A 6,275-nucleotide genomic window follows, 5' to 3' on the forward strand; every position below is an offset into this window, starting at 1 on the left:
CCACCCATTAATGTTGGTGTCTTCCATTGATTATCTCTAATTTATGCTGTATATATTTTGCACATTGTCTCTCCTATTAGGCTGTGAACTCCTTGAGAGTAGGCACTGTCTTTTTGCCTTTACATATCTAGCCCTTAGCACAGTGCCTGGCACACAGTAGGCACTTTATAAATGCTTTGATTGATACCTCTCCTTACCCCTTTTCCAATCTCTTAGCATTCTCTCCCTTCTCAGTTTTCCCTGACTATACTTGTTTACATGTTGTTCCCTCCTCCCAGCTCTGCCCCATCCCCCCCCCCATGGAAGAAAACTTTCCCTTCTTATGAAGGCAGAGATTGTTCCATTTTTGTCTTTATCTCCCTAGCACTTAGTACTAGTACATAATAGGTGCTTAGTTAAATTGTCGAATTAAATTTGTACAGAGTTTGTGCTCCATTCTGATGGGTGTTGACCCCAGCCAATCACTGGCTCACTCCATCATCACAGGGCAGAACCCATGAACGGGAGCTGGTTCTATTACCTTTGTAAAGTTGGCTGTCACTCCAGTTAAAGGAGAAACATTCACTTAGAAGGCACAGAAGAAAAGAGGGAAATAAAAGCAAATGCTAATGATAATAATGATGGCTAGTATTCATATTGCACTTTAAGGTTTACAAAGCACTTAATAAATATTTCGTTTTATCCTCACCACAGCCCTAGGAGGTAAGTTCTTTTATTGTCATTTTAAATTATCAAATTACATTATCCATTTCAGATTCTTTTCCTCCCCCAAGTTCTATCTCCACCCATTGTGAATGTAAGAAATGCAAAACCCATTACAAATATGATGTCATGCAGAACACATTTCCCTATTAGTTGTATGCTGGAAAAAAAAGGAAAGAGAAAAAATTTCTTTTCAATCTGCATTCTGAGTTCTTTAGTTTTCTATCTGGAGGTGGATAGTATTTTTCATCATGAGTGCTTTGGAATTATGGAGGTCATTGTGTTGATCAGAATTAATAGGTTTTGTAATGTTGATTATTTTTATTCCAGTGCTCTGACTATGTAAATCATTTCCCTAGTTCTGCTTACTCACTCTGCATCAGTTCATATATGTCTTTCCAGGTCCTTCTGAAACCATTCCCTTCATCATTTCTTATAGCACAAGGGTATTCCATTACATTTGTACACCATAATTTGTTCAGCTGTTTCCCAATAGATTGGCATCCCCTCAGTTTCCAATTCTTTGCCTCCACAGAAAGAACTGTACATCTGGGTTATTTTCATTTTTCTTTGATCTCTTTAGGATGCAGACCTCCTAGTGGTTTTTCTGGGTCAAAGGTTATGCACAATTTAATAGCCTTTTGAGCATAGTTCCAAATTGCTTTCCAAAATGTTTGACTAGTTGATAGCTCCATCAACAATGCATTAAGGTACTTATTTTTTCAAATCCTCTCCAGCATTTTTCATTTCCCTTTTCTTTTATCTCAGCCAATCTGATGAGCATGAGGTGCTACTTAAGAATTGTAATTTTCATTTCTCTAATTATTAATAATTTAGAGCATTTTTATATGACCATTCATAGCTTTGATTTCTTCCTCTGAAAACTGCCTGTTCATATCTTTTGACCATTCATCAGTTTCTTATGGTCTGTTTCTTCTTTCACAACATGATTAATATGGAAATGTTTCACATGATTGTACATATATAACTTATATCAATTTGTTTACCATGTTAGAGAGGGGGAAGGTGAAAAAGGAAGGAAGGAAGAAAATTTGGAACTCAAAATTTTTAAAAATTAATGTGAAAAATTGTCTTTACAGGTAATTAGGAAAATACTATTAAAAATGCTAACCACTGGCCTTTCCAGAGGATATTACTCCACCTTATGATAATATTGTATAATGCATAGTTAATAACCACAACACTGACCAATCATCAGTAAGAAATATTTTTGTTACTACCGAATGATGTCACTATCTACTTTTGGGTTCTTCTGTATGACTGTAAAAGACCTGTCTTGACTGTCACATGGGTCCTTGGTTACTGAGGAGCCTTGGATTCCATTTATTGGCAAGAAGTAAGTTTGCTAATAAATTGATCATGCTTGGAATTTTGCTGCCTCAGTTTACCTTCATTTCAATCATGACAGTGCAAGCCATTTGCCTCAATGAGTCCTGCTGCCTGGGAATTCTGCCTCTGGAGCTTGGAGATGTGTCTTGTTAAAGAGCACTGGACTCAAGGGTAGGAGGTCTGGGTCTGAATCCAGTCTCTGGCACCATTGTTGTTGCTCTATGCTTTTGGGTAAATCATAATACTTCTGAGGACTGTAGTTACCTTCTCTGTAAGATAAGGCCAAATCAGCTCTAAATTCTAGCATTCTGTGAATATGCAGATGCTAAAGGTAGAAAAGAAAAAAATGAGAGAAAATGCAGGAACTGAAGGGTCTCTCATGTCACACCTTCATTTACTAATAAAAATCCTCTACCCTGACCCTACTTCAACTCAAATAATCGAATCTAACATGCCAAGTTTCTTGTGATCCTCTGTTAAAGATTCACTTTGTGTTATCTTCCAGGGCAAAGTGATTTTTCCCCCATAATTGCATTTTGTCAAGATTAATAACAGTTATGACAACATGGCTAGGCTTTCATAAAAACCAAGAGAAGCACTGCCTGAAGATAAGCAGGAGGAGGCCAACTGAGCAATTATGAGGGATGTCAACTCACATGCTATGGTTGCCAAACTGATATTGGGCCAGGGAATGGGACTCCATAAGGTGAGATACAGAAAAATGCCGCAGGTCAAACATTCAAGTACACACTGTCCACTGTACCTTTCCAGCCCTGCTGTGGGCTGTGAAGAGGTGTGTATCTGGACCATTGGGAGCTGGGGACAAAGAAGCATTTGCCAAAAAAAGTCATCTGAAGTCTGGGAGCCAGTGCCATTGTAGGCATCATACTCTGTAGCCTCATCCCAGGACTATCAATGTGCCACACTCCCGTGTACCAGGCTGTAAAGGTGAATGGAGTTATCCTTTTTCTAGGAAGTTGTCCAGGTTGCTCCCTAGATAGGGAGGCAGCTGAGGAGCTTAATTAAGACTCATGTTTGAAGTGCCATGCCTAAACTCATTCTGTGGTTTCAATTTTTCAGGGAAGAATAACTGATATTTATACAGCATCACAGATCTAAAGTTGGAAGGGACCTCACAGGTCATTGAGTTGACCACTTCACCCACCCCCCATTTTACAGATGAGAAAACTGAGGTCAAGGGGAGTTAAGTGACTTGCCTTAGGTCATACAGGTAGTAAATATCAGAGGAAGGATTTTAATTCAAGTCTTTTGATGCTAAAGCCATTTGTCTTTCCACTGTATCACATTCTCTCTTCTTATCAGGTTACTGTTTGTAAAACATTTTACATATATTGTCTCATTTGAGCTTGTAATGAGAGTTAAAGGTCTCTCTCCCATTAATAGGATGCATACAGAGCCCATCAAGGGAAGCTTGATTAGGGGAAGCTTGTTTTGGAGGAAGGCCCACACTTTTTGTTAATTTCAATGAGGCACTGGGTCATGAGGATTGTGATGCCCTCTGACTCTGAAAAGTGTAAATATACTCTGAGGTGAGGTTTTGCTTTGGGGCTTACTCTTTGGAAGAAGGTTCATGTGCCAGAGGAGACTCTGGGTAGCCATTAAGAAGCCCCCTGCCTTTGAAAACCCAGATGTTGGTGCTTCTCTCTCTGTTAACTCTATATGTATGTGATGGTCAGACAGTTGGATCTGTCTGTTGATCTGTGATGTATATATTGCTTATGATCAGACAGTTAGAAGCCCTGTCTGTTGGTCTTTATTTTTCCACTTGTATTTTCTCTGTTGGTGAATGTAATTAAAGAAGATTGTTGACCCCTTTTAAGTTACTTTCCTTAGAAAAGCAGATCTAAGAACCTGTACTAGCAGGCCATCCTGGATGTGTCAGGGTGATTACTGCTACAGAGACCCATAACAATGTTGTAAAGTAGGTACTACAGATGAGGTTCAGAGGGATGAGGTGACTTGGTTATTGTAATAATGCTAATATGAGTTGAAACTTGTGACTCAGTGATCCTTCTTTTTTAAGATGGGTGATTAAGGATGGCAAAGTATTTTAATGCATCACATGTATATAGCTAGGTGGCATAGTGGATAGAATGCTGGTCCTAGAGCCTGAATTCAAATTTGGCCTCAGATACTTACTAGCTGTGTAAGCCTGGGCAAGTCACTTAACTATGTTTGCCTTAGTTTTCTCCTCTGTAAAAGGAGCTGGAGAAAGAAATAGTAATGCAATCCAATATCCAAATTGGATTCAGTCAAAGGGCTGCACTTGAAGACCTAGAGGGTCACATGTGGCCTTGAGGTATCAGGTTCCCCACCCTTGCTTTATACTATGCTCTAGGTGACACAGTGGATAGAGTGCTGGGCCTCAAGTCAGGAAAACTCCTCTGCCTGAGTTCAAATCTGGCCTCAGATACTTGCTAGCTGTGTGACACTGGGTAAATCACTTAACTCTGTTTACCTCAGTTTCTTTTTCTGTAAAATGAGCTGGAGAAGGAAAAGGCAAATCACCCCTTCCAGTATCTCTGCCAAGAAAACCCCCAAAGGGGTCAGTCATGAAGAGTTGAACATTACCAAAAAAACAACTCAGTGACAACAAAATGATGCCTAATATTTAAAAAGGCACTAAATCTCTGAATTTCTCTCATTACTGTCCTATTTATCATTAGAACAGTTGTTCACTTACAACTAGCTAGGTATACTGGTATAGTGAAAAGAGCACTAGACTGAGTGTCAGAAGACCTGGGTCTGAGCTCCCAATTTGACATTCATTTCCTGCCTTTGTGCCCTTGGGAAAAGAATTTAACCTGTTGTCTTTTCACTACTTTGGTTGAAGGGGGATGGATTTCTTAGCCATAGAATCTCATGAAGACTATTTGCCATTTCTCATAAGGGTTAACTGCTTTGTTCATGGTAGACACTTAATAGAGGTTGCTTGTTGGGTTGTATTGATGGTACAAAGAATCCCTGTGCAACATTTGGAATCCCTGACAATGAAACATGAAAACATCCCTGGTCTTGGAGTCTGAAGACTCCATGGTCTGATACTGTTGTATCGCCTGACCTCTTTTTTAGTTGAACATAAAAGACACTACTAGAGAAACGCTATGACTGTCACCATTTAGTTTAGAATGATAATCATTTAATATCATTTTTGGACTTTAATAAGATCCAGAGCCTGAATTAATCAATCAGAAGAAGAGCCTGGAACCAACAGCCTCTTTGTTCTTTAAGTAAACTCAGAGAATACCTTTTCCTATGTCAAAAAGGGCAGATGGGGCTGACATAACACTCTTTATGAGACACTTAACCTGAGACACTATCTTGAATAATGGGATTTTTTTTCCTTATCTTAATATTTTGTGGACATATACTATGTTATGGCATGTTAATGGTATAGGAAACACAGATATTCTGGGTCATAATTTCAATTGAAACTTTGTCAGCCCTTTTATTGTATTTACAACTTATTCAATTAAGAATCTTCCTTGGGGGTCAGAGCCAAGATGGCAGAGTAGAAAGACACACATACTCTAGCTCTTCCCCCACAGTCCATAAAATACCTGTGAAGAAAGACTGTCAATGGATTCTGGAGCAGCAGAGGCCACAGAGGGACAGAGTAGAGGAGATTTCCAGCCCAGGGTGACCCGGAGGGCTGGCAGGAGGAGTCTGTCATGCTGGACATGGAGCATGACACAGCTCAGCCTGGGCCAAGTGGTGCCTGGAGGAGCAGGCCTCAGGGTGGAATTCCCAACAGCAGAGGTTCACAAATCCCTCAGCCCACAGGTGGCAAGGACAATTTCAAAGGTCAGTGAGAGGATATTTTCACCTCTGTAACAAGGGAACAGGGTCTTCCTTAGCCCCAGCCCCAGGCAGTGTTGGCCAAGGCAGGCAGCAGCCAATGTTCATTGTTCCATTGTTGGAGCTCTCAGAGTAAAGCCCCTGGGGGAACTGAGCAGCTGATCTGAATCTCAGCTGCGAGCCAGGCCAGGGAGTAAATTCCTCTCTCTTGATTGTGCCACCTTGGAGGAACTGAGAACTTAGAGGTCCCCAGAGTATACCCTACTCTTGACAAAGGACCCAAAAGTCAAGTAACTGGTTAAGAAAATGCCCAAAAAAGGGAAAAAAGTAAGACTACAGAAGGTTGCTTTCTTGGTGAACAGGTATTCTCTCCCATACTCTCAGATGAGGAAGAACAATGTTTA

Source organism: Notamacropus eugenii, chromosome 1 (assembly GCF_028372415.1).
Source record: "Notamacropus eugenii isolate mMacEug1 chromosome 1, mMacEug1.pri_v2, whole genome shotgun sequence".
NCBI classification, from domain to species: domain Eukaryota; kingdom Metazoa; phylum Chordata; class Mammalia; order Diprotodontia; family Macropodidae; genus Notamacropus; species Notamacropus eugenii.